At 43.9% G+C, this 9092-nt stretch overlaps 1 pseudogene; it reads right to left on the reverse strand.

Moving 5' to 3' along the window:
* Positions 1-352: 352 nt before the first annotated feature.
* Positions 353-472, reverse strand: LOC136654505 (5S ribosomal RNA; annotated as a pseudogene).
* Positions 473-9092: the final 8620 nt, after the last annotated feature.

A 9092-nucleotide genomic window follows, 5' to 3' on the forward strand; every position in this document is an offset into this window, starting at 1 on the left:
GGGCAGCAAAGGATTGGGCTGTAAGGGCCCAATCCTATCCAATTTTCCTGTGCCAGGGCAGCTGTGCCAATGGGGAATGTGCTGCATCCTGTGGTGGAGGGGCAGACACTGGTGCTTTCTCAAGCTATGGGAACAGGTGTTCTCTTACCAAGGGGCTGCATTGTGGCTACACCGGAGCTGGAAAGTTGGACAAGATTGGGCCCTTAATACCTCTGTTTCTTTTCTCTTTATTTGTTGGTTATGACTTCAGTTGTGTGAACTGTAATTTGGGGTTTGAAGATAAATTATTATAATTGCTGACTTGATTCTTTTACATGGTTGGCAACCTTCAGTCTCGAAAGACTATGGTATAAGCCTACAGCACCTGGTATTCCCATACGGTCTCCCATCCAAGTACTAACCAGGTCTGACCCTGCTTAGCTTCCGAGATCAGACGAGACTGGGCATGTGCAGGGTAACAGTTGCTGCTGATAACACTGATGTAAACTGCACCAGTGGGAATGGAAGGGTAGGGTATAATTTTTTAAAATAATTGAGAATAAATATTTTACTATTTAAGTGTAGTTGGTAGGTCTTCGGTGATAACTGAATTATGATAAATGCAAACATAAAAAATAAAGGAGGCAGATTAACAGATTCATTATTCTCCCCCCCTTTTTTAAAAAAAAAATTATGTGCATAAGAACCTGAATCAACAAACCTGGACATAATCCAGCCAAAGTCCTATTTATTTCAGTAGAAGAATCTCTCCCTCTGAAATCAATAGAACTCAGAAGTGGTTAATTTGGCTTGCTTGTGCCCCTTGTTTGCATGAGTCTTAAAATCTTTGTTACCCATCTTCTTCTTGCAAGGACAAGCAGCAGAAATCTAGGCCTGCTGTAACCTCAGCTATTGAGCATTCTAACAGAGTTACATGTTCAGGCATGTGCCGAAAATCAAGGAAAAATAATCTATCATGGCAAACCAGCAATCAATTATATGAGATCCACCTGCTGCCATAACATTTAAAATGGAGAACTTTGATTATCGTATCTAAAAACCATGTGGAGCAGGGATGAGTTGCAAAAGTCAAGCTCTGTTCCAAACTAATGGAATTCTGAGGTTACTTCAAGGAATTTGGGTTTTAAAAAATCATTATACGTAGAATTTTAGTACAACCAGACTCATAAAATAATATTCTTAAAATAAGCATAGTACGGCAGTGGGAGAAAAGCACATCTCTATATTACATGCATAAGAACTGGTTCCAGTGGGTATTTTTTTCATGCCATGGCAAGCATGCCCAGGTTATTCTAATGGGTTCTAATTGGCATGGCTTCAAGCTGTAACATTCTTTTCCTGCAGCCAAGTGTCTTTTACTAAGGTGTGAAATTCTTCCTCACTCCTGAAAACAAAAAAAGAGATGGCTTCCAAGTTATAATGATCTGGGCCAACATTAATTAGTGTATGGCAATGTGCAAATGGAGAGGATGCCAAATATGTCACAAGTTCCCTACCCTGTCGAATTCAACCTATAAGTCAATGCCATTCTATAAGGCAGAAACCATTCTAGAAGGCTGAATTATTTCTGGAAAAGGGGACCTACTTGGGAGATTCAAGACTTAAAAAGAGGGAGATATTTTTTGGAATGAATAGTAAGAAGGGCATTTGAAGCAAAATGGATACACCAAAAAGTGAGCCTGTGTAGTGGGGAGGTGCACAGGTGTAGCCAAGTATACATATGAGAACGTTGGAAGGGGTAAGAATTGAGCTTTTGTCCAGTTTACAGAGAACAAATGTTGGAGGACCTGCAAACGAATAACTGTCAGTCCAATCCTAAACTAAGCTGACACAGTGGGGCCGCATAACCTTCACTGCATCCAACACAGTTTAGGAGCAGGCTGGAAATCTCTTTGGGCTAAAGGGATATTTTTCCCCTTGTGCCAAATAACACCCCAGCCTGCCCTATGGGGCTACTCAGATCTCTGCCAGCCTGATGTAACACTGGGAGGCTCTGGATGGGGGTTAGGATACGGTGGGGAAGGCCTCTGCCAATCTCACCCCTGTTCTGTTCCCCCTCACCCCAAAATACTCCTCCAAGCTACCCTCCTGCCAACTCTCTGCCACCTGGCACAAATCTTACTTCTGCTGATGGCCTTGTCTGAAACACCTGAACTGCATATGAATGCCAAAAACTGTGATATATGAACATGGTACGAATATAGGGCCACTTCAAATGTGCAGGCTCAATATTCAAAAGTTACATTATTTACTTTGCTTCTTTATAATTTCAATATATATTATTAATTGGCACCCAGTGCCCATGCAAGTGGAGTGACCTTACTTGCATAGTTTGGTCAAGACCAGACCAAAGTGAAGCCTATGAGTCACCATAAAGTGCTTTTCCTCTATTGCCTTCAATATTCTTCTCCTCCTCTCATTATTATGAGTAAAAGCCTGAATTGGAGCCAGTATGCTAATTTCCTCAAAGCAGCTGTAACTTCCAGATCACAATTAACTCTGATTAACTCTTAAGATATGCCTGATTAACTCTTAAGATATGGAGAAACTCCTGTGCAAGTCAAAACAAGGCCATTTGGTGCCACAAAGGAGTAACAACCTCAAGTCAACCATCTTCTCTTCCAAATCCTGGATTGAACATGCTCTGCCTTCACTGTGGACAAGGACAGCACCCAAGCCCCTTTGTTAGGTAAGGAAAGGACCATAAGCTTTAAGCCTATTATTTCCTGAAAGGCCAGGGAGCCCAACTCTAAAGAACTGGAGTAAACCCTACCTGAGATTCAACTTTAAAAGTCAATAGGAGACCAGAACAAGCCTCAGAAAAACATAGATGTTAGTCTATGTAGGAAAGTCCAATAAAAGTGGACAGAGCCACAATGTGGAATTCCATCTCAAATCTCCAGCTGGAGTGCACCATAGTGCTATGTCACAGCAGCCCACATTCTTGATCGAAAGACAGGGAGTCAGAGAGGTAACCAGCTTCTCTACCCATCCTACCTTCCTTCTTCCATGCATCTTCTTCCTCTGCCACCCAAACCTCTCTCTGCAGTTTCTCACTCTCAATCTGTGTGCGTGCGCATGTATTGTGATTTGAACCCTCTGGATTCTTTCTCTGTAAATATTCCATGATCAGCCGTCAAAGATCCTCTAACGTGCTTGCTTGAGTGCACCATTAGGATCATCCCTGCATCTTCCTGAGCAGGGGTGGTAACACATTATTTATGAATTCAATATTTTATTTATATAACAGGTGGCTGAATGATGGGCAGGACACGCGTGTAAAAACACATGAGTTGTCTTGTTAGATCCCTCATTGTTTTCTGTGTTACTCTGCATCAATGGGGCTGGGACTAGTAACTGACACATCCTCAAATCCGAGTGGCAAATCCTTTCTTAAGAAATAAAGTAATCTTTTTCTTCCAGCAAATACAGTGAATGTGCCAGGACTTTGCACTTTGTGATAGCTGCATGCAAGTAAAACATCTAGCTTGCAACACACACTAAAGTGTTGGTAAGAGTCATGTATAGCAAAATTGGACATGCTGATTGTAACCGGTGGTCAGCTGTTAAAGTTTATATGGCTTTCTAATTCAAAACCACTATCCATGTCATCCCTTTGACATCAAGTCAATGTTGGAAAAACATACAGGGAACAAATGACGTGCTGGATTGCACAACAGCGAATCCTCTTGGGACTCATTTCTACCACCTGTACTCACAAATTCAGCAAGTGGGACTGTTTGCTCATTCTCCAAACTCATTCTCAGTGCCAGTTTGGTGCTTGGCAGGATCTGAATTAGCTGTTTCTTATTATGAAACTAAGGGTAAAATGTTCACAGCAATGGGTGTCTTTTTAATGCAAAGTTAAAGCATACAATGACACATTGTAACAGAAATACTGATTTTTGCCTTTTGGGCAATTATCTGACCACAAACACTGATACTTGTTTAGCCAAATTTGTTTTTCACATGGTAGGGAGGAAGCTAGCTAATTAGCCAGTGTTGGCAGTCATGTGTGGGGCTAACTTCCAGGGACAGCAATAATATCATATTAACCACAATGCAGGATGCCAATTGTTCTGATTTTGGAAGGACACTTCAGAAAAACCATCATTCCTTTTGGGGCAGAGAAATATCCTGGATTTTTAATTAATATACAGAGAGAAAGAGTTGTTAAATTATGCACTGGACACTTATGGATAATATGTACCATATATTTAACTGCCTGAACCCAATAATAATAATAATAATAATAATAATAATAATAATAATAATACAGGTATTTATATACCGCCTTTTCTTGGTCGTCAGATTTCTCCTCAGACTTTAATTCAAGGCAGTTTACATGGGCAGGCTGTTCTAAATCCCTGTAGGGATTTTTACTATTGAAGAAAGGTTCTCTTTCAAGAACCACAATATTTCAGATGGATCTTTCTGATCTGGTATCACATTCTGGCCTCTAGAATGTTTCCTCTACAGGTTTCCTCCCATGCAAGCTGACAAGCAGCTCCTTCAGCTCTCACATGGAGGGCAGCCAAGACGCTTCTTCGCTCACACCGAAGAGCAGGTGGAATAACTCGGCTTGTCAGCTGCTTCAAGGTCTCGCCATTCACGGTGCCGGTGGCCTCGAACTGGTGACCTTCGGATGTTATCTTCAGGCAAACGGAAGCTCTACCCTCAAGACCAGACCTCCTGCCCCAATTAAATTTTGAGGTCATACAGATGACCACACAATCCCAAGGTGAGTATTCCCTCTATCTGGGATAGGTGGGTTGTCTGATGGTGCAATCCTAACCATGAGTTAGGCTGGCTCAAGTCCCTTGCGCCATCCTAGGAGGATTGTAAACATGCTGTAAAGCACACTTGCACCTCCTCAGGAGCAATCCGCGCCAGCACACAGAGGTGCACTGGCCCATGGTGGCTGCATCCAGCCTCTGTGGTGGCTTGCAGAGGGAGCCTTGTGTCGGCCGAGCTCAGCCAAAGCCAGGCGCTGGGGTGGGTGGGAAGGAGGAGGGAGAGAGGTGTTCCAGGGTGGGAGGTGGGCAGGCAGGCAGGGAGCAGGAGGCGGGCCTGGGATCCAGCTGTTATGCCAGATCCCAACCCCCTTCCTGAGCAGCGCAAAGCGGCATCAAGCCAATCTTTTCTCCTCAGACTTATGCCACCTAAGGAGGTGGCGCAAGTCCGAGGAGACCCACAGGGGCTGCAGTGGCTTACCTGGGGGTAAGGGGAAGAGTTTCCCCTTATCTCAGGCTTAGCCACTTTGGCGCACTATCTCACGCTGGATACAGTGCAAGCCTCCTGGCTTGCTCTTCCAGCAAAAGATAGGATTGCACTGTGAACCATCTTTTCAAGTGTTGCACCACATATTAGTTGCACCACATATTAGTTGTCAATGTGCAGTGAAATGATCCTCCAAATGAACTTGATGCCTATGCTACTAGTATTTGCACTATAGTATTTGGATCTGTGAAAAGACAGGTAGGCATTTTGTTCAGGTGGCAATAAGGGAAAATGTCAGCTTTGGCTGACCTGCCAAAGCAAAATTGTTAATTGATCTATGGAATGAATACTGAATCTTTGCTACCTGACTCAACAAGCCTTGACCCAGACCCATAACAAAGCATCCAAAATGGGCTGAATGGCAACCTCCAGTTTCAGCTGTAGTGTGCTTCTGAATACTAACTGCAGGACAGCAATGATGGCAGAGAGGTATGCCTTTCCTTCTTGAGGGCTTTATAGAGGTAGCAGATGGGACATAGAGGAGAAACAGGATGATGGACTAGGCCAGTGGTGGACCTGCCATTAAATCAAAGGGGCAAATGCCCCAGGTGCAGAGACTCGCGTGACTCTGGGACCACGCAGAAGCCTCTCCAAAACTCCCAACATGGTCGAATACTGTGCTTCCAGTTTGCCAGAAGCACAGTTTAAAGCACCGGGGAAGCTCCAGGAGGATTCCCCAATGCATCCTGGAGTCGCTCAAGACTCCACGCACTCCAGATAAGGGGGGAGGGTGGATTTGCATGCAGGTGGCAGCAGAATCTTGCAGCGGGCACCATTGTGGATCTTTGCCCCAAGGCACGGAGCAGGGGAGGTTTGCCACTGGACTAGATGGGCCTTTGGCCTGATCCAGCAGGGCTTCTCCTATGTGGTTTAGAGAATGTTATCACTTCCCTTTTTTATTTTTTATTTTTTTTTAAACAGGTATTTATATACCGCCTTTCTTGGTCTTTATTCAAGACTTTATTCAAGGCGGTTTACATAGGCAGGCTTTATTAAATCCCTATTAAATAGGGATTTTTACAATTTCAAAGAAGGTTCTTTCTTTCAAGAACGACTACATTCAAGGTGTTTCATTCCGATCTGGCTTCACATTCTGGCCTCCATCCTCCCACGCTCAGAGCAGATGGAATCGCTCGGCTTCAGCTTGTCAGCTGCTCCAAGGTCGCACGATGCCGGTGGCCTCAAACTGGCGACCTTGTGGATGTTATCTTCAGGCAGACGGAGGCTCTACCCTCTAGACCAGACCTCCTGCCCCACTTCCCTTCTTATCTGAACTGATAAGGTGTGGGTGTGTGGTCAAATTCTCCTCCCTCAGTCCAATATTTGTACCTGCCTTGTGTCACATAGAAATTATATGCTGAGGCACTGTGTGTGCTAGCTCACTGAATAGTTACGTTGCCAAATTAGAGTTAATTTGAATAAATAGTTTTGGCTTAACCCAGTGGCTCCCATACTTACAGGGGTCACAGTGCCCCTGCAGCCTTCCCAGCACAGCCAGGCACTGCCTTCTTGGATCTCATGAAATTTTGTGCAATCCAAGATAGTGGCACCCAAATATCACAAGATTTTGCAAAATCCAAGATGGCAGTGCCAGGGAGAAAAGGTCGGAGGGGTCACCAGGGCCATCCTGTGACACACCTGTGAGTGTACCACAATGCCATAAGATGTCACGATGTACACTTTGGGAAACCCTGGTTTAACCCATTCATTTGGAACAGAATTCAGCAGTACTAGGGTATCTGTTGAACACTGGAATATCAGAATTAAATGTGACATGCATGTTCAGGACATACTTAAAATACAAACATCAGCTCAACCCCACACTCATTTTCAGCGGGGCAGAAAAGATGTCATGCACACTGTAATGCACATTCTTCTCTTGAATATTAACATTACAGTGAACTTGGTGTGCATTTTAGTGACATCATTATCAAGTTTGAAGACCAGCTCCACCCTTGTCACATTTTTGGAGTGGCGGGAAAGTTGCCCAATATAATTCAAAGCAAGCAGTGGTGGCCTTAGGATCTGTGGGGCCTAATTGGAAATATTTTTTGCAGGGCTCCAGGATGATCACCAAGGCCTGTAGAATCTAAGAGATAAATAAAATGTGGAATGGAAAGCAGTCAAAATGTGCACTTAAGAAGTGCATGTGAGTTAATGGACCACATGGATCTAAGCTCATTTTAATAAAAAAAAAATTGCATACATGTAGGCTACAAAAAAACAAACAAAATGCGTAGATGAACTTTCCAAAGTAAATAGTTACAAAACCACTTGTTTTAGTGACTATGGAATGATTTAGTAAAAGTATTAATTTTATTTTTTATTTTTACTCTCATGTAGGAGCAGAGCCCAGTTGAGAGCAATTGGTCCAATTGGCTTAAAGCCCACCTGAAAGCAAGTTGCCCAGGTATTCACCAGCATGTGACACAAGAGCTAGAAGTAAACAGTGGCATGCTTTATTGAATAGAATTGAATATTTTATGCAGGTCCCTCATCCTTTCCTCTCTACCAATGACTAATGGCTATGTCACATGCAGGGGTAGAAGCTGGGCAATCGAAGCCTCACCCCCCATGCAAGAGTTGCAATGAGGCCTCTTGTACCCCAGGCTTTATGCTTTAACATGTTTTCACAACTGTCCAGTGAGGCCAGTGAAACTGCTTGGGTACAAAAAGCAAAAGCAAATAGAGTGATGACCAAGTGACTGAGAAATTGTTATTCTTGGGAAACAAACCCTCTCCCAGCTCACATGGAAATGCTGCTGTTGATTTTGAAATGGAAACCGGAGCCCCAAAGCGCTGAGAATGGCACCAAACGGACACTGTGCTCTGGAATCCGAACCGCTGCTGCAAGCTGACAGAACTGTCAGCACCGATTCTACAGACAGCAGCGCAAGCTCAGTGCTCAGAAGAAGAGTCCAACAGCCTGACCTTGTTCTGAACCACGTCCCCCCTGCCCCCCCCACATCTACCAAGAACAACCAAGTTCAAAAGGACAGAAAGTCAGTTTCTCTTGTCCAGTGAGGCAAAGCCACTTCTTGTTATTGGGACACCCCTGGGATGTCCCAAGCTGGGATATATGATACAATGTCTTGAAAACAATGCCCGAGGCAAATGGGGAACCCAAATACTTTAGGTTCTGGGTCTCAGAGTGAATCAAAATGCCTTAGCGATCTTTCAATCAATTGAATTCTCTTTCTTTTAGCATGGCTTTGTGAGTATAGGGAGAATAGTATGTTAGGGAGATCCTGGATTCCCCTTGCATATCATGTCTACAAATGTTCCCTTGCCCAGAAGATACCTCTAGGACTGCCCCCCCCCCCCGGGTAGGATGCAGTAGAAGCAATTTTGGCATGGCTAAATCAGTGGGGGAGGGGTGGACCATAGGATTGGGCTGTAAGTCTTCCATACAGCAGAACTTTGCCCTGCTCAGCCTTTGGCTAGCCTTTAAAAAGTATATTTTGGGCCTCCTGTGTGCCTTGAGGGGGACTTTCCAGCTTCCTCGACTAGCTTCCTTCAAAACTTCAGCAGATCAGAATGCAACAAGCATTTCCTCATCGCATCAGAGACACAAGCTGTTGTCAAGTTTGCCTCCTTGAGAATGCAGGCAGAACCGAAAGTGTGCTGTATGCAATATTGATGTAGGGCCTCATAGTGTATTAGAAATTTTTAAGGGGAAAGCAGTAGTAGGAGTATTTATTTGTGAAAAGTCAGTTTTCTCACCTTAAAAGCTCCCTCCCCGTGGTTTGTCTACCATTTCTTATATTTTTATCCGCTACCCCCTTAAAAATCTTCTGCAGTATTTTTAATAG

This window comes from Tiliqua scincoides, chromosome 5 (genome assembly GCF_035046505.1).
Source record: "Tiliqua scincoides isolate rTilSci1 chromosome 5, rTilSci1.hap2, whole genome shotgun sequence".
NCBI lineage: Eukaryota > Metazoa > Chordata > Lepidosauria > Squamata > Scincidae > Tiliqua > Tiliqua scincoides.